Below are 21,110 nucleotides of genomic sequence, written 5' to 3' on the forward strand. Positions count from 1 at the left end.
AGTCTGATCGCATATAGGGGTTAAGTGCCTCAAAACTACCCTAACACTACGTGCTTAGTGTGGGAGGTCATTGAGGTTTAGAGTAGCAGGGCCAGATGATTGGTGAAAAAGGTAGTTTCCAACATAATTTTAAAGAATGGACTTCAAATCACTGAAGGAAAAGGTATTTCATTTTGGGAGATTAGGATGAATAAACACTTGGAAGTGGAACTTATTATACCATTTGTTGGTAGGATTAATCATTTGTTTATCTTGCAATAATTAACTAGAATCCATACGTTCAGATTTCTTTAGTTGTTTTTTGTTTTTGTTTTTGTTTTTTGTGAATGTTCTTTCTCCATTCCCGGATTCCATCCAACACACCACATTCTGTTTAGATCATGTGATCTTCAGCTCTTCCTGGCTGTAAGAATTTCTCAGATTTTCCTTCTTTTCAATGACCTGGAGTTTTGAGGAGGATGGATCAGGTCTTTTGTAGAGTGTACCTTAATTGGAATTTGGTATTTTTCTCATGATTAGATGGGGGTGTGGGTTTTTTGAGAGGAAGGGCACAGAGATAAAGTGACATTTTATTTCTTTTTCTAAAAAGAGTTTTTTATTTTATTCACCCAGTGCTCAAAAAGACAAGTGAACTCTAATCCCCATTGCCTATTTCGGCCTTCCTCCCATCCCCCTCTCCTCTCTGCTAACCATCAGTTTATTCTCTATACTTTAAGACTTTGTTTCTTGCTTCCTGTGTCTCTCTCCTTTTCCCCCTTTTTTCTGTGGTTTTGTTTCTTAAATTCCACACATGAGTAAAATCAAATGGTATTGGTCTTTCTCTGTTATATTTTGCTTACTGTAATACTCTAGCTTCATCCATGTTTTTGCAAATGGCAAGATTTCATTCTTTTTTATGGCTGAGTATATTCCATCATATGTAGAATGGAATATTATAAGTATAAATATATATTTATATATAAGTACACTTTATACTTTATATATAAGTATAAATATATATATAAATACTTTATACTTTATATGTATAAATATATATATATACTTTGTTTTATATATAAGTATAAATATATATTTATACATATACATATATACACACACACACATATATATATATATATATGTGTGCGTGTGTGTGTGTGTGTGTGTGTGTGTGTGTGTATTTACCACCTCTCCTTTAACCATTTATCAATTGATGGACACTTGGGCTACTTCCACATCTTGGCTATTGTAAATAATGCCGCTATAAACATAGGAGTATATGTATCCCTTTGAATTAGTGGTTTTGTATTTTTTGGGGAAATACCGAGTGGTGCAATTCTTGGATCATAGAATAGTTCTATTTTTAACTTTTTGAAGGGCCTTCATACTGTTTTCCACAATTGAAAGTGGCTATACCAGTTTGCATTCCCATCAACATTGCATGAGTGCTCCTCTTTCTCCATATCCTCACCAAAACCTGTTGTTTGTTGTGTTATTGATTTTCACCATTCTGACAGGTGTGAGGTGGTATCTCATTGTAGTTTTGAATTGCATTTCTCTAGTGATCAATGATGATGAGCATCTTTCCATGTATCTATTGGCCATTTGTATATCTTCTTTGGAGAAATGTCTGTTCATATCTTCTGTCCATTTTTAATTGGATTATTTATTTTGGGGATGTTGAGTTTTGTAAGTTCTTTATAGATTTTGGATGCTAACCCTGTATCAGATACATCATTTGCAAATATCTTCTCCCGTTCTGTAGATTGTTTTTTAATTTTGTTGACTGTTTCCTTTGCTGTGCAGGTGCTTTATATTTTGATGTAGTTCAAGCAGTTTATTTTTGCTTTTGTTTCCCTTGCCTCATGAGACATATTTAGTAAGTTACTACCACTAACGTCAAAGAAGTTACTATGTTCTCTTCTAGTATTTTTATGGTTGTAGGTCTCATATTTAGGTCTTTAATCCATTTGGAATTTGTTTTTGTGTATGGTGAAAGAAAGTGGTCCAGTTTTATTCTTTTGCATGTTGCTGTCTGGTTTCCCTAGACAATTTTTTGGGGAAATATCTTTTGCTGTTGGAAATATCCATTTCCCATTGGATATTTACCTGCTTTGTCAAAGATTAATTAACCATATAATTGTGGGTTTGTCTCTGGGTTTTCTATTCTGTTCTATTTATCTGTGTCTATTTTTGTGCCAGTGTCATACTGTTTTGGTTACTATAGTTTTGTAATAGAACTTGAAGTCCACATTTGTGATGCCTCCAGCTTTGCTCTGCTTTTTCAAGATTGCTTTGGCTATTTAGAGTCTTTTGTGGCTCTATAAAAATTTTAGGGTTGTTTGTTCTAGTTCTGTAAAAAATTCTGTTCCTATTTTCAAAGGGATTGCATTAAATGTGCAGACTGCTTTGGATAGTACAGACATTTTAACACTATTTGTTTTTCTAATCCATGAGTATGGAATGTCTTTCCATTTCTTTGTGTCATCTTCAATTTCTTTCACCAGCGTTTTATAGTTTTCAGAGTACAGGCCTTTCACCTCTTTGGTTAGGTTTATTCCTAAGTATATTATTACTTTTGGTGCACTTGTAAATGGGCTTGTTTTCTTAATTTCTCTCTGCTGCTTCATTATTTATGTATAGAAATGAAACAGATTTCTGTAGGTAGAATTTGTATCCTAGGACTTTACTAAATTCATGTATCAGTTCTAGCAATTTTTGGTGGTATCTTTTGGGCATTCAATATATAGTACCATGTCATCTGCAAATAATGAAAGTTTTACTTCTTTACTGATTTGATACCTTTTATTTCTTTTTGTTGTCTGATTTCTGTGGCTAGGACTTCCAGTACTACGTTGAATAAAATTGGTTAGAGTGGGCATCCCCGTCTTGTTTCTGAGCATTGAAGAAAAGTGCTCAGTTTTTCCCCATTGAGAATGATTTTAGATGTGTTTTTTTTTTTTTTTTCCCATATATAGCCTTTATTATGTTGAGGTGTGCTGCATCCAAACCTACTTTGTTGAGGGCATTTATCATGAATGGATGCTGTTCTTTGTCAAATCCTTTTTCTACATCTATTGAAATGGTCATATGGTTCTTATCCTTTTTCATTTTAATGTGATGTATCTATCACATTGATTGACTTGTGAATATTGAGCCATCTTTGCAACCCAGGAATAAATCCCACTTTACCTTGGTTTATGATTTTTTTAATGTATTGTTGGATTCAGTTTGCTAGTATTTAGTTGAAAATTTTTGTATGTATGTTGATGGGAGATATTCGCCTGTAGTTCTCTTTTTATGTGTTGTCTTTTTCTGGTTTGGGCTGATCTCATAGAATGGATTTGGAAGTTTTCCTTTCTCTTTTATTTTTTGGAATAGTTTGACAAGAATACATATTAATTCTTCTTTAAATGTTTGGTAGAATTTGCCTGTGAAGCCATCTGGTCCTCAATTTTGTTTGTGGGGATTTTTTTGATTACTGATTCAATATTTTTTGCTGGTAATTGGTTTGTTCAAATTTTCTATTTTTCTCCCCATTTCAGTTTTGGTAGGTTATATGTTTCTAGGAATTTACCCATTTCTTCTTGGTTGTCCAATTTATTAGCATATAGTTTTCATAATCTCTTATAATTGGTTGTATTTCTGTGGTGTTGGTTATTTCTCTTCTCTCATTTGTGATTTTACTTATTTGGGGTTTTTTCTTTGTTTCTTTGTTTCTCTTTATCAAATTTATTGATTTTATTCAAAGAACCAGCTCTGGTTTCATTGATCTGTTCCATTGTTTGTTTGTTTGTTTGTTTGTTTAATTTTCTGTATCATTTATTACTGCTCTAATCATTATTATTTCCTTCCTTAGGCTGATTTTGGGTTGTTTGTTGTTCTTTTTCTAACTCCTTTAGGTGTAAAGTTAGGACGTTTATTTGAGATGTTTCTTGCTTCTTGAGGTAGGCCTGCATTGCTAAAACCTTCCCTCTTAGAACTGCTTTTGCTGCATCTCAAAGGTTTTGAACCATTGTTTTCATTTTCATTTTTTTCCATGTATTTTTTGGTTTCTTCTTTGATTTCCTGGTTTATCCATTCATTGTTTAGCATCATGTTATTTAACTTCCATGTATTTGTGGTCTTTCCAGATTTTTTGTTGTGATTGACTTATAGTTTCACAGCATTGTGGCCAGAAAAGATGCATGGTATGACTTTGTTGAATTTGTTGAGGCTTTTTGTGGGCCAATAGGTGATCTATTCTGGAGAATGCTCCATGTGAACTTGAAAATAATGTGTATACTACTGTTTTAGGATGGAGTGTTCTGAGTATATCTATTAAGTCCATCTAGTCCAGTGTGTCATTCAAAGCCATTGTTTCCTTTCTGATTTTGTTTAGATGATCCATCTATTGATGTAACTGGGTGTTAAAGTCCTCTATTACTAGTGTATTATTATTAATTAGTTCCATTATATTTGTTACTGACTCTTCTATGCATATCTGGCAGGGGCAGTTCCACCAGAACATGATAGGTGGGTGGGGCTTGGTGTAAGCAAGTTAGATAGGAAGTGTTAGCACTGCACTGATTCCTGTAGTTGGTCCTGTGCTTATACTGAAGGACAGGGAAGGTAAATGGCATCTGCCAATTCCTTTGTTCCTGGTAGAGATTCTCTGTGAACGCTGTATCTCTGGGACATACTCCAAGACAAGAAAATAACCTTCCCACTTTGTGACCCAGGTGCTCTTCAGATTATGGTTTCAATGCTGTATGACCATGGGCTGTTTGCCTGCCTTTTCTCCAAGAGAAGCCCAATGTCCTTGGAACTCTCCTAGAGCCAAGCACACTGACCTTCAAAACTCCAGGCTTTAAGCCCTGCTGTTTGCAAGAACTCATAAAATGTAGGCCCTCTTGCTTTCCAAGCCAATTGTTACGGAGATTTGTTATCCCTGTATGTTAGTCTGTTTCTTGCCTTTCTCCATGATTGTGGCTTCCTCCCCACCACAGTGGCCACAATCTGTTTCTCTCCCAAGCCATGTCTCCATACTTCCTACCTTCTTCAGTGTGGCCTTTGCTCTACCTTTAGTTGTGGAGTTTGTTTTTCTAGTCTTCAGATTGACTTCTGGAATATTTAGGATGATATAATAGTTATCTAGTTGTATTCACGGGATGAGGTGAGCCTAGGGTCCTCATACTCCATGGACATTATTGCTTTGTCCAACTGATAAAATGTTATTTCCATCACATCATATCAAGGGTACATACAAGGAACATGATGTTACTGTTGGTGTGAACTTTGTTCACAACCTTGTAGTGTTTGTCAGATTTCTCCCCTACAAAGTTATTATCCATGCCCTGCCCCCATACTTTACTCTTTGAAAACAAAGTCACTATATGCAACCCAATGGAAGGAGAGGGAATTAATTATACTCCATCTCCTTGAAGGGAGAATACGCACATAAATTATTTGGAATTCTTCTGCTTTATGTATTTATTCAATCTGTCATTTATTTATATCAGTATGCACTCATGGGTACTTATTTTATACTTTGGGTTATAATATAATTTCATTTATTTTGTTGCTCAAATTGTTCAAACTTTAGCTATTGTGAGTTTTTTTTTCAGATAGCTATGGTATCTCTTTGACATATCCCTTCATGTGTTTTGGGTGTGTGTGTGTGTGTGTGTGTGTGTGTGTGTGTGTGTGTGTGTTTAGTAATTCCTTACCTTTGGGCACTTCAAGTTACTCCATGCTCATATTGTCTTCATCTAACCTATCTCTAGATTCAGCCATTTCTCAAAGTTGCCCTCATTCCTTTTATTGGAGAAAAGTATTAGAAACCAAGGTGTAGAGACTAGGAGTGTTTGTTGCTGCTGGTATGTCCTTGCTTCCAGGTCCTCTTAGCTGACAGAACAAGTTAGTATATGTGTGTGTGTTAATCCATGTATTGACAGACACAGAGCTAAGAATATTTCTGTATGTAACAATCTGTATCTATACTAACCTTCACAAGAGTACAAACTGATACCTCCAACTAAATCCATTTTCACATGGATCATTCTAGTCTCTTCCCCTTCATTATCTGTCTGTAACTTAGCCAAACAGTGAAGAAACCTGGCTCTCACTATCATTGTTCATTTACTTAGCTGTTCAATTCTAGTACGCAAGAAGAAGTATCAATGTTTAATCTATCTCCTCATGGAACAATTTTATCAACTAGAATACAATTCTTACGTATAGCCTGTTTTGCCTTTAGTTTGACATATTCTATTCATTTCTAAAGGTATTCAGATCAGCAATCTCCCCCATCCTCTAGAGTGAGGTTGTTTCATACATTTGTAATAGAGTTAGATCATTTTGTCACATTTTGCATTCTATCCTGGAATTCTCCTGACCTCCTACATGTTGTTTATTTAATTTGCATATATTAAGTGCTGTACAGTTCTATGAGTTTTGACAGTTGCATATTGTCATGTATTCACCATTACAATATCACATGGAATAGTTTCACTCCCCTAAAAATTCCCCTGTGCTTCACTTATTTAACCCTCTCTCCCCGTTCCCCAAGCCCCTGGAACTACTGATCTTTTTATTGTTTTGTCTTCTTTTTTTGGTTTGGCTTTTCTAGAATGTCTTTATAATTAGAATCATAGAGCATGTAGCTTTTCCATATTGGCTTCTTTCACTTAAACAATATGTACTTAAGATTTATTCATGTCTTTCTGTGGCTTGATAGCTCATTTCTTATTATTGCTGAATAACATTCAATTGTACAGGTATACCACAGTTTGCTTATCTATTCACATATGGAAGCACATTTTGCTTGCTTCCAGATTTCAGTAATTATAAATAAAGCTGCTATGAACATTCAAGTGCAGGTTTTAGTGTGGACATAAGTTTTCATATCAGTTAGGTAAATATCTAGGAGCATGATTGCTGGATCATATGATAAAGCTGTGTTTATCTTTGTAAGAAATTACCAAACTATTTTCCAAAGTGACTGTACATTTTGCATTTCCACTAGTAGTAAATGAGAGAGTTACTATGAATTACTGTTACTGCACATCCTTGCCAGAATTTGGTATTGTCTTTGTTTTCTTTAGCCATTTTGATAGGCTTTAGTGGTATCTCATTTGTTGTTTTAATTTGCAGTTTCTTAACAAAAACGATGATGAACATCTTTTCATATGTTTATTTGCCATCTGTATATCTTCTTTGGTGATGTGTCTGCTCAGGACTTTTGCCCATTTTTTAATTGGGTTGTTTGTTTTCTTACTGTTGAGTTTTAAGAGTTCTTTGTATATTTTGGATATAAGTCCTTTGTCAGATATGTGTTTTGCAAATATTTTCTCCCAGATTGTGGCTTATCTTTCCAGTCTCTTGACAGTATCTTTCACACAACCTAAGTTTTTTGTTTTCTTCTTGTTTGTTTGTTTTATTTTAATAAAGTCCTACTTACTTTTTTCTTCAATCTTGCTTTTGGTGTTGAATGCAAAAACTCATTGGCAAGTCTAAAGTCACTTAAATTTTCTCCTATGTTTTTTCTTCAGGTTATACAGTATTGGATTTTGCATTTAGGCCTCTGATCCATTTTGACTTAATTTTTGAAGGATGTAAGATGTTTCTCTAGTCTCCCTCCCTCTCTCTTTCTCTTTCCTTTTGCTAATTTGGGCATCCACTGTTCCAGCACCATTTGTTAAAATGCCTATTCTTTCTCCATTGACTTTTCCATGCTTCTTTGCTAAACATTAGTTGACTACATTTAGATGGGTCTCTATTTTGTTCTATTGATCCATGTATCTATTCTTTCACCAGTATTATACTGTGTTGATTAGTGTGGCTTTGTACTAAGTCTTGGAATCAAGGTATTGTGAATTTTCCAACTATGTCCTTTTTCTTCAGCATTGTGCTAGATATTTTAGGTCTTTTGACTTTCCATATAAACGTTAAAACCAGTTTATGTTAATATCTACAAGATACCTAAAAGGGATTTTGACTGAGATTAAATTTAATCTTTGTATCAAGTTAGGAAAAATCAACATCCTAATTATATTGAGTCTTCCAACCCATGAACACAAGATATGTCTCCAATTATTCAGATAAACTTTTGATTCTTTTTCTATCAGAGTTTCATAGCTTTCCACACATAAATCCTCACATATTTTGTTAGATTTATATTTAAGAGTTAAGTTTTAGTATTTTTCTTTTATTTTAAATTGTAATGGTTTATTGGTGGCATATGGTAAAGCAATTGATTTTATAATATAAACATTGTATCCTGCAACCTTGCTATACTTGATATTAGTTTCAGGAGCATATTTGTTGATTCCTTGGGATTCTCTACATAGACAATCCTGTCATCTAGGAATAATGAGTTTTACTTCTTTCTTGTAAATATGCCAATACCTTTTATTTCTTTTTCTTATCTGATTGCAGTAACTAGGCCTTCCAGTACTATGTTGAATAAAAATGAGAGAAGACATCATTACCTTGTTACTGACCTTAGTGGGATAAGCATCCAGTACCTCACTATTAAGTGTAATGGTAGCTGTAGGGTTGTGTGTGTGTGTGTGTGTGTGTGTGTGTGTGTGTGTGTAAGTTCTTTATCAAGTTGAGGAAATTCTGTTCCATTACTACTTTGCTGACAATTTCCATCATGACTATGCGTGGTGGTAAGGAGGGGAGAGAAAGCATTTAATAATCTTATAGTTTAATCTCATTTTGAAGGGCCTGGGTCTCCGGTTTGTAACTTTTACAAGGATTTCTCCATTTTTATAGCTCTATTCTTCCCTTAGAGGGGACAGGAAAGCTAGAGGGCCTGGAGTGGAAGCAATATTTTCCCCTTATTTCAAATAAGGCTTTGGTTAGATCTTTTTTCCTGGAGAAAGTCTTTGTTATGGACAATACTCTTAGGTATGTTTCACAGTGACTATTTTCCTCTTGGCACTATGAGAAAGTCTTTCTTAGATCTTCACTTTGGAAAAGTAGTAGATTATTGGAAGTAAACCCCACAAAATCTGGGGATTCCTTTAAGACTGCAGCTCTCAGTAATATCTTCCTTTGTGTGTTTCTAGGAGTTCTGACTCTAGAAACCTTTGCTTTGGGTATGAGCAGACTCTATTGGCTTCCTTCTCTTTCCAGATTTCAAGCTTCTTACATGTTTGAGCTGAGAGCAGAAGTCAACACATTACTTTTTATCTTTAATTTGGAAGCCAAGAAACTGTAGAACCTGGTCTGTATTCCACGTATCATCATGGATTCTATTTGTCCTGCATTCCTTGGTCATGGAAGCAGAGAAACATTTACCCTTGGAATAAATAGGGTAATTTCACTTTAGTTGAGATATAATGAATGAAAACTGGATAGGTAATGAAAATGAATTGCCAACCTTTTGCTATGCAAAACCCTTTTGTTAAATAAAAAGGCAACATTTTTCTGTATGGGAGCAGTTAAGATCATGGAATCATTTATTCCAGATAGTGATTGAGTGCCTATTATATGCCAATCTCTATGAGAGGTTCTGGGGCTATGAGAATGGGTATGATAGATGTATTCATCCTATGTATTTAATTTAAAGTTTAGGGAAGGAAATACAATTATTGTATATTTAATAGTACGATTGGAGGATAATCTTCCAAGTAAGAGAAAAAGCCTAAGTAAACCCTGGAGATAAAAGAGAACAAGAACTGAAAAGAAACAAATTCCAGGAGGGAAGGAGCATGACATTTTCTTAAGTCAGAATCAGAGCAGGAACTACATGCCATATTCAAAAGGACATTTTTGATTAAAGGTAATTTAAGTGAGGAACTGTTTTCAAAAATGCTGATAGAGCTAATGAAAACTACTAGGAGTTGATAAAGTCATTCCACCCATCAAAAGGGGAACAGAGAGGGAATGGTTACCAAACATGGGGGAGAGATATAACTGTAGGAGAGGTCTGCCAGAAAGGAGATCTAAGTCCCAGTTAGGAATGTAACTTCTATCAACTCCTGACCTTTTTAAAAAAATGTTTTATTTATTTTTGAGAGGGGGGGAGGGGAGAGAGAGAGAGGGAGACACAGAATCCTAAGCCATGTGAAGCCCAAAATATTCACCCTCACTAATACGCTGTGTATTATTAAAAAAAAACCAAAAAACAAAAAACAAAAAAACAGGAAAAAGAGGAGTTATTGAAAAAGCAATTAATTAAAATAACATACAGATGCAACAGTCTCCACTTGTATGGCTGCTCATAAAGCCTGAATTAAAAGTCAGAGTTTCCTTAAAAAAAGTATTCGTTTTGAGAGAGAGAGAGAGACTGAGAGAGCAGAGGAGGGGCAGAAAGAGAGGGAGAGACAGAATCTCAAGCAGGCCCTGCACTGTCAACGCAGAGCCTGATGTGGGGCTCAATATCATGAACCCTGAGATCATGACCCAAGCCAAAATTAAGAGTTAGACACTTAACCAACTGAACCACCCAGGCACCCCTAGGTTCCTTTTTTCCCCACTAATTCCATCACCCCCTTGCTCTCTGTCAGCACTTCCTTTGGATGGGATGAACCAAACAATAATTTTCACAGCAGTTAGGTCCTTGGCAGTAATGATCTTACTGGTTTGCCTCAGCTTTCTATTGATTAATGACTATTTAAAAGACAGCTGAGTGAATCTTCTAAAAAAATTTTAATATTTATTTTTGAGAGAGAGAGAGAGAGAGAGAGCATGAGCGAGTGGAGGGGCAGAGAGAGAGGGAGACACAGAATCAGAAGCAGGCTCCAGGCTGAGTTGTCAGCACAGAACCTGATGCGAGGCTCAAACTCACAAACTGTGAGATCATGACCTGAGCTGAAGTTGGACACTTAACTGACTGAGACACCCAGGGGTCCCATGAGTGAATCTTCTAGATTCAAGTGAAAGTTCCTGATTTATGTAGTTCTCAGTAAAGAGAGATGGATGAATCATCTCAGCCAGTAAAGTGATTACTTTTTCTACCTATTGGTTAAGCAACATGAAGAGCCTCAAATGGCTGAAAGTCTCAGCTTTCAAATTTGACAGAAAAATGATTATATTCCCCAACAGAAGCACTTTTTTTCTTAGCCACTAAAATCTCCAAACCCACTGTCCTCAAGCTAATGGAGAAGGGAAAGAGGAATTCCTTAAGTGTTAGGTATTGAAATGACCTCTTCATTGACATTCCTTGATGCCAGGACCAATTCACTTTGATTGTGACTAGATATTGTACATGTTGCCCGCATGTGAAAGGCATATGCTGCATCTTGTAGAGAAATATTCTAACCCTAGATCTTATTACGAATAAATTACTGCTTACTCTGTGATGGAATGAGTTCCATTGTCATCAATCTGTCACCAGGTAATAATGCTCTTTCTAGGTAATAATGCTATACTGGGGCTTAGTGTTGGCGTCTGCTGATGGCACTCTGTGGCACACTGTGAGCAACCTTAGTCAAGCAAAGTTCAGGCTGTTGAGCTCAAGATAAATTTCCATCTTTGCCACCATGACCACTTTTAAAACTATTGCCTTGAGCAAAAATTGGGGTGGCTAGGAAAAGAGGCTGGCTGACATTTAGCAAATATGTCACCTTATCCACATTCTCTGCAATGGATGCCTTCTGATGAGCATTTATAAATATGTCTGTATTCTCTTACTGTTCTAAGAAACCCAAGTACACACCTCTCCCCAGGTCTTCCATATTATCAGTCTTCCAATCTCGTTCTAAGTCCTTGGCCACTAACACTATTAGGCACTGTCCATCAACCAACATTTATCTGTACCTTAGGTCATATTGTCTTCAATAAAAATGAACAACTTAATTTTTCTGCTTAGCATTCTTCATACTGGGAGGATTTCCTTTCAGCATTGATTTTCAGAACCAGACTTCAGTAGGGCTGTAATGTAGCAACGATCCACTTCTAGCTGGTGCCAGCATACTATTCATACCTGCCCATAAATCAGGCCTACATTTTTTACTCTTCCATTAACCAATCATATGTTTGAGCTGTGAGAGAGATGGCAACAGAGGGGAAATAGGTGCCAAAGGAATCTGATCATGCACTTTGTTTGTAACTTTCAAACCTTCTTAGATTTGCTCTTATACCTAGCATTTCTATTTCCTATTTGAAAATGGCTACACCATCTGATGTTATGATTCAGTGTATCAGATAACCCCAATTATTTCCTTTTTTTTTCTGTGAATTTGTATGCACTCATCACAACAACTGCCCTCCTTAATCCCCATCACCTATCTAGCCCCTCCTTCTACCCCCTTCCCCTTGGGTACTCATCAATTCATTCTCTATAATTGAGTTGGTTTCTTGATTTGTCTCTCTTTTTTCCTCCTTTGCTCCTTTGTTTCTTAAATTCCTCATATGAGTGATATCACATGGTATTTGTCTTTCTCTGAGTGACTTACGTTACTTAGCATTATACTCTCTAGCTCCATCCATGCCATTGCAATATGATATATATATATGTGTGTATATATATATATATATATACATATATATGTATACACACACACACACACACACACACACACACACATACCACGTCTTCTTTATCCATTATCGATGGACACTTGGGCTGCGTCCATATCTTGGATATTGTGAATAATGCTGTAATAAACAGGGATTTATGTATCCCTTTGAATTCGTGTTTTTTAGTTCTTTGGGTAAATCCACAGTAGTGAAATTACTGGATCTTAGGGTAGTTCTATTAATTTCTTTGAGAAAATATTTTTCACAGTGGCTGTACCAGTTTGCATTTCCACCAACCGCGAACAAGTGCTCCTTTTTCTCCACATCCTTGTCAACAACTGTTGTATTCTGAGATGACACCCAGTTCTTGAACAGCATTTTTGGGTGCTCTTCCTGTCCCATTGTTAGGTATCCAATCTCTACCAGAGCCAAGTAGTAATGTAGCAATTGCTTTTCAAAAGAAGATATATCTACAGGAACACATACTGTCTTACTTGAAAACTCTATGGAGCTTAGCTACAGATGATGTAAGTCATCTCTATGTTCCACAGATAACTTTTAACACCATTGGGTCTACCGGGTCATATGAGGTAAGTATCAGGGTGACTTACACTGATCCTGCTGCAGAGTCTCCTCTTCCTCCAGACCCCCTTCAAAAAAGATGAATTTTATGTTAGCTAGAAACTTAGCACAGCACATTCAAGTTAGCCTATGTTGTCTTCCAGAATCAAAAGAGACCCCCGAAATTTTGTGCCTCTTTTTGTTGGCACAGAGGAAGACACTTATCTCCTACTTTACAAGTTTATCTTTTGTTTGTTTGTTTGTTTGTTTGTTTTGACAAGCCCCCTGTCAGTGGACCATTAGAATCTTCACCAATGTGGCAGGCTCTGCACTTTCATTGGGTTTATGTCTCATCTTTTGATATGAGTGTGTCTTACTTAAACACATAAGATATGAAATGAAATGAAACAAATAAGATATGACATGAAATAACTAGGACAAATTAGGAAAATTGCCATCCTTAATGTAATGGACCAGTGTAGTCTCCCATGGGATATCAAGATCTTGAAGGTTCATCAGACAATTGCCTGGAGAGTTCACTTGTCTCTAAGAGTAGACAGTGAAGGTGAATTACAGTGTTTGCTTCCTAAAGACAAGCTGCTTTTGATTACCTTTGGTGATGAGGATGGAAAATAAAGCATTTATCCAGTCAAAATCTGCATATCAAGTATGAAGAGCTGGTTAGTTTGTGTTAGAAGATCCCAATTCTGAAACTATAGCCATGATAGTCATCACCATGTAATTAAATTTATAACAATCTATCGTCTCTCTCTCCAGGCTGCATGTGGGTTTTGTATCTGGCAAACAGGCTAGTTCAATGAGGCAGAAATCACTTACTCCCTAAATCTTTGAAACCCTTAATGGTGGCACCAGTCACTGCAGTAGTCCCAGTGAATGCTTTGGGGTTAGTATCCTGGTGAATGGGGGCAATTTCTAGATTCCTGGGCTTCTGAGACCTGGCTTTACTTACCCAAAATTTGTACATGTCCAGGACTGCATGTAATATGATTCCCAAAGCCTGTTAAAGCCTATCTAAGTGATGAGCTTAAACAGACTTTCCCAGTGATATTATCCACCTTTGAAGTTAAAAATTAAAAAAAAAAAAAAAAAGACTAAGAAAAAGGAAAAGATTTTTTTGAGGTGAAGGTCCAAAAGAATGATATATGACCATTAGGGTGTTGTTAGACAAATGGGCCAGATTGCCTTGAGAAATTCTTAATGTTTCATTCGGGAGGGGAAAAAATGAAGCATGAAACATAAATACAATCCATTTACCAGTAATGGAGGTTTCCAAGGGTGACTTTTTACTTGTTTGGTTTTTAGCATAGCCAGAACTATTGTTCTTTTCCCACATACTGCCTCTTTCTGAAATTAGTAATGGAATAGATATGTATTTTTATTTGTATGGAATAAAATGGTTCATCTCAAAGTCAGTGGGAAGTGTGAGAGTCTTGTCTTAAAGCATGGGCATGCATGCTTATTTTATAAAGCATTAAAGAGGCAAGTGTGCAGCTGGAGGATAATTTGGAAGAAGGCACATTTCTTCATCTGATAGTCTTTTGCTTCTGCTCCAAGACAGATGTAGGCAATGCTTCCAATACTGTTTTACCAAAACTTGTCTATATGTGGTGTTCTTTAGAAGTCTATGATAAATTAAATCTAGACTACTAATTTTATCTCTTTTTCCACATAAATTTGCTTTATGGATATAAAATTGTCCTTTCAAATAACACTGATTTAAGTTATCTAATGATATCAACATGCTTTATTTTTCTTATGATTTTCCATTCTTCCTTGTATGATCTGGGCTTTTGATAAGCCAGTAACTTATTGTGTTTTCTAGGAAAACAAAGTTGGGGCATATTAACATTCTCTCCAGCTCCAATACTTTGTCTTGAAGATGATGAGCTGTCACTAGCTCACTCACAGACACCAACATAGAAAACAGACACACTGTCAAAATACATATTATGAACTTTACCTGTTGATATGAGGAATACTTATTTATTCAGAGGAGTTAAGATGGTGGGGCATCATGGAGACCCTGAGTTTGTCTTATCCCTGAATTGCAGCTAGATCAGCACCAAATCAGTATGAACATCTAGGAAGTTGTTCTAAGGATTAATGCAAAAATCTGCATAACTTGAGCCACAGAACTCTGCAGGTACACCGTGCAGAGAGGTAAACTGGGGGAGAGAAAATCTATGGAGGGTAGGGAGCCAGTTTCATGGAGAAAGGACAGAGAGAGAAAGAGAAAAGGAAAGGGGGCACTCTATCAACATTGTGCAAGAAAAGTACTCTCTCCCACCTCCCGAACATAGCTGGAGAGAAAGAGAAATAAAGAGTGAAAACACTCATGGGAGACTGAACAAGAAATCTGTTTCCCAAAAATATTGATGGGGACAAAAGAAAGGGTTTCAAAACCACCAGGATTCTATAAACAGTGAAACACAGAGTCTGAAGTTTCAGAGCTCAGTGCCTGATGCTGCTCTGGTGAGGAAGCAGGGTGAATCTCCAGGAGCAGGCAGAGGGGTCTGAGGTGTCCATGTGCCACATGGGAAGGAGTGGTTCCCCCGCTCGGAGTGCATTTGGTAGGGGACATATGGCCTCCCCACAGACAAAGGTCCCAGTGGGCTTTAGAGAGCAGCCATGTTTGCTGGTATTGGGACAAAGAAATGTGTTGGCTGAGTATTGTGATTTGCCATAATCTCTGAATCTCTTCAACTGAGCAATCACACGAATGTATTCTGGGAAAAGCTGGCACCCAGCCATTGCTCAGTGAGACTCCTGTCAGAGAGTCAACTCAGGTCAAAGCCACGGGGGTCTCTGAAGTGTGGGACTTTGAAACACAACCCCATCTGAGAAGGGAGGTGTGCCTAACAGGCAGACAACTTGGAGATGGACAGGACAGATGCCAGGAGTGGATAGAAGTCCGAGAAAAGGAGAAGTGCTTGATCGTGGGTTGGTGAGAGTATGAAGTTCCTACTCCAGAGACTAGGGGGCTGGATGAAGTTATTTCCTTATGCGCATGCACATGTGCATGTGTGCGCACACACACTGATCCACCCCAGTAAGCTAAGCAGCACCACATAGTGGAGAACAGAGCAGTTATACCAAGCCCTGCCCAACCACACCTTCTAAGCACATCCCCCAGAAGACAAACAAAAGTCACTCTACTAGCTTAGTGTACAGATTATGGAGTGCTTCATAATTTCAGTTCTAGGGGGAACTGAATATAATTTCATTCAGGGTTCATTGTTTGCTGTTCATTTATTCATTTTCTTTGCTTCTGTTTTGCTTAAATTGTTTTCTTTTTTCTTTCTTTTCTCTTTCTTGGATACATAAAGAGAAATATTTATTTTTATTTTTTACTTTAGTTTTTATTTTAAAAAATGTTTTATTCTATTCCATTTCTTTATTTATTTTATTCTATTTTATTAGTTTTAAAAAAATTTTTTAACATTTATTCATTTTTGAAAGACAGAGACAGAGTGCGAATGGGGAAGGGGCAGAGAGAGAGGGAGACACAGAATTTGAAGCAGGCTCCAGGCTCCAAGCTGTCAGCACAGAGCCCAATGCAGGGCTTGAACTCACAGACTGCAAGATCATGACCTGAGCCAAAGTTGGCCGCCAACTGACTAAGCCACCCAGGCGACCCATATTTTATTAGTTTTTTAATTTGTAAACTTTTTATTACTTTTTTTTTCTTTCCTTTCTCTTTTTTTCTCTATACTATCAAGCTTCTTTGAACAAGCAGACTGGAACACACCTAGTATCCTGCTTCCTTTATTTAATTTTTAATTTTGTTTTTAATTTTATGATTATTTTTCTTCTTCCAAAATGACAAAACAAACGAATTCATCCCAAAAGAAAGAACAGGAAGAAATGACAGCCACGGACTTAATCAACAGAGATAAAAGTAAGATGTCTGAACTAGAATTTTGAGCCACGATAAGAAGAATAATAGCTGGGGTTGAAAAACGCATAGAAGACACCAGAGCATCCTTTTCTATGGAGATAAAAGAAATAAAATCTAGTCAGGCTGATATTAAAATGCTATAACTGAGATGCAATCTCAAATAGATGCCATGACAGCAAGGATGGATAAAGCAGAGTAGAATTAGCTATACAGAAGATAAACTTATGAAGAATATTGAAGCAGGTAAAAAAGAGGGAAACAAAGGCAAAAGATAATGATATGAGACTAAGAGAACTCAGTGACTTTAAAAAGTAATAACATCCGAACCATAGGAGTCCCAGAAGATGAAGAAAAATAAAAAGGGGCAGAGGTTTATGTAAACAAACTATAGCAGAAAACTTTCCTAATCTGGGGACAGACACAGACATCAAAATTCAAGAAGCACAGAGCTCTCCCATTAGATTCAACAAAAACCTACCATCACCCTAGCATATCATAGTCAAATTCAGAAAATACACAGACAAGGAAAGAATTATGAAAGCAACAAGGGGGAAAAAAAAAGTCCTTAACCTATAAGGGAAGACAGGTTCGCAGCAGACCTACCCACAGACAGTTGGTAGACCAAAAATGAGTGTCATGATATATTCAATGTGCTGAATTGGAAAAAATATGCAGTCAAGGATTCTTTATCCAGCAAGGGTGTCATTCAAAATAGAAGAAAAAGAAACAAACAAACAAAAACAAAATAGAAGGGGAGATAGTTTCCCAGACAAACAAAAACTAAAGGAGTTTGTGACCACTAAACCAGCCCTGCAAGGAATTTTAAGGGGGACTCTTTGAGTGGAATAAAAACCTCCACCACCGCCCCCCCCCACACACAAAAGACTAAAAGCAACAAAGACTAGAAAGGACCAGAGAACATCACTAGAAACACCAATTCGACAGGCAACACAATGGCACTAAAACCATATCTTTCAGTACTCATTCTAAATGTAAGCAGACCAACTGCTCCAATCAAAAGACATAGGGTATTAAAATGGATAAGAAGACCCATTTATATGCTGTTTACAAGAGACTCATTTTAGACCTATAGACACCGCAGACTGAAAGTAAGGTGATGGAGAACTATCTATCATGCTAATGGTCATCAAAAGAAACCTGGAGTAGCCATACTTATATCAGACAAACTAGATTTTAAAATAAAGAGCATAACAAGAGATGAAGAAGGGGATTATATCATAACTAAGGGGTGTATAGACCAAGAAGATCTTACAACTTTAAATATTTATGCCCCCAAAATGAGAGAACCCAAATATATACATCAACTAATCACAAATATAAAATCATTGATAATAATTCCATAATAGTAGGGGACTTCAACACCTCACTTATAGCAATGGACAGATTATCTAAACAGAAAATCAACAAGGAAACAATGGCTTTGAATGGCACACTGGGACTGGATGTACTTAACAGATATATTCAGAACATTTCATCCCAAAGCAGCAGAGTACACATTCTTCTTGAGTACACATGGAACATTCTCTGGAATGGATCACATGTTGGGACACAAATCAGCCCTAAACAGGTACAAAACAATCAAGATAATTCCTTGCATATTTTCAGACCACAACGCTATGAAACTAGAAATCAACCACAAGAAAAAATTTGGAATGACCATTAATACTTGGATATTAAAGAACATTCCACTAAAGAATGAATGGTTAACTAAGAAATTAAAGAGGAAATTAAAAAGTACATGGACGCCAATGGAAATGAAAACACAACAGTCTAAAACCTTTGGGATGCACGGCACAAAACAGACACATAGACCAATGGAATAGAATAGAAACCCCAGAACTAGACCCACAAACGTATGGCCAACTCATCTTTGACAAAGCAGGAAAGAACATCCAATGGAAAAAAGACAGTCTCTTTAACAAATGGTGCTGGGAGAACTGGACAGCAACATGCAGGAGGTTGAAACTAGACCACTTTCTCACACCATTCACAAAAATAAACTCAAAATGGATAAAGGACCTGAATGTGAGACAGGAAACCATCAAAACCTTAAAGGAGAAAGCAGGAAAAGACCTCTCTGACCTCAGCCGTAGCAATCTCTTACTCGACACGTCCCCAAAGGCAAGGGAATTAAAAGCAAAAGTGAATTACTGGGACCTTATGAAGATAAAAAGCTTCTGCACAGCAAAGGAAACAACCAACAAAACTAAAAGGCAACCAACGGAATGGGAAAAGATCTTTGCAAATGACATATCGGACAAAGGGCTAGTATCCAAAATCTATAAAGAGCTCACCAAACTCCACACCCGAAAAGCAAATAACCCAGTGAAGAAATGGGAAGAAAACATGAATAGACACTTCTCTAAAGAAGACATCCGGATGGCCTACAGGCACATGAAAAGATGTTCAGCATCGCTCCTTATCAGGGAAATACAAATCAAAACCACACTCAGGTATCACCTCACGCCAGTCAGAGTGGCCAAAATGAACAAATCAGGAGACTATAGATGCTGGAGAGGATGTGGAGAAACGGGAACCCTCTTGCACTGTTGGTGGGAATGCAAATTGGTGCAGCCGCTCTGGAAAGCAGTGTGGAGGTTCCTCAGAAAATTAAAAATAGACCTACCCTATGACCCAGCAATAGCACTGCTAGGAATTTATCCAAGGGACACAGGAGTACTGATGCATAGGGGCACTTGTACCCCAATGTTCATAGCAGCACTCTCAACAATAGCCAAATTATGGAAAGAGCCTAAATGTCCATCAACTGATGAATGGATAAAGAAATTGTGGTTTATATACACTATGGAATACTACGTGGCAATGAGAAAAAATGAAATATGGCCTTTTGTAGCAACGTGGATGGAACTGGAGAGTGTGATGCTAATTGAAATAAGCCATACAGAGAAAGACAGATACCATATGGTTTCACTCTTATGTGGATCCTGAGAAACTTGACAGGAACCCATGGGGGAGGGGAAGGAAAAAAAAAAAAAAGAGGTTAGAGTGGGAGAGAGCCAAAGCATAAGAGACTGTTGAGAACTGAGAGCAAACTGAGGGTTGATGGGGGGTGGGAGGGAGGAGAGGGTGGGTGATGGGTATTGAGGAGGGCACCTTTTGGGATGAGCACTGGGTGTTGTATGGAAACGAATTTGACAATTAATTTCATATATAAATAAAAAAATAGTGATGAAAAAAAAATAAATAAAACCTTTGGGATGCAGCAAAGGCAGTCATAAGAGGGAAGTATATAGCAATCCAGGCCTTCCTAAAGAAGGAAGAAAGCTCTCAAACACACAACCTAAACTTACAGCTAAAAGAGCTAGAAAAAGCACAGCAAATAAAGCCCCAAAACCACAGAATGGAAATAATAAAGATTAGGGCAGAAATCAATAATGTCAAAATGCAAACAAAACAAAATAAAACAAAAAACAGAAGAGATCAATGAAACCAGTAGCTTTTTCTTTGAAAGAATTAACAAAATTGATATACCCCTAGACAGATTGATCAAAAAGAAAAAGGAAAGGACCCAAATAAATAAAATCATGAATGAAAGAGGAGAGATCATAAGCAACACTGCAGAAATACAAACAATAATAAGGGAATATTATGAACAATTATATGACAACAAGTTGGGCAATCTGGAAGAAATGGACAAATTCCTAGAAACATAAACTACCAAAACTGGAACAGGAAGAAATAGAAATTTGAACAGACCCATATCCAATAAAGAAGTTGAATCAGTAATCAAAATTTTCCCAAGGAACAAGAGTCCTGGGCTAGATGGCTTTCCAGGGGAATTCTACCAAACAGTTAAAGAAGAGTTAATACCTATTCTTTTGAAAACTTCTAAACTCATTCTATGAAGCCAGCATTACCTTGATTCCAAAACCAGACAAAGACCCCACGAAAAAGGAGAACTACAGACCAATTTTCCTGATAAACATGGATGTAAAATTTTCAATAAGATATTAGGAAACCAGATCCCACAATACATTAAAAGAATTATTCACCATGATCAAGGAGATTTATTCCTGGGATGCAGAGCTGGTTCAATATCTGCAAATCAATCAATGTGATACATCACATTAATAAAAGAAAGGATAAGAACCATGTGATCCTCTCAATAGATGCAGAAAAAGCATTTGACAAAATGCAGCATCCTATGATGTTTGAT

Source organism: Herpailurus yagouaroundi, unplaced genomic scaffold (assembly GCF_014898765.1).
Source record: "Herpailurus yagouaroundi ecotype Mexico unplaced genomic scaffold, PumYag 28, whole genome shotgun sequence".
In the NCBI taxonomy this organism is placed as follows: Eukaryota; Metazoa; Chordata; class Mammalia; order Carnivora; family Felidae; genus Herpailurus; species Herpailurus yagouaroundi.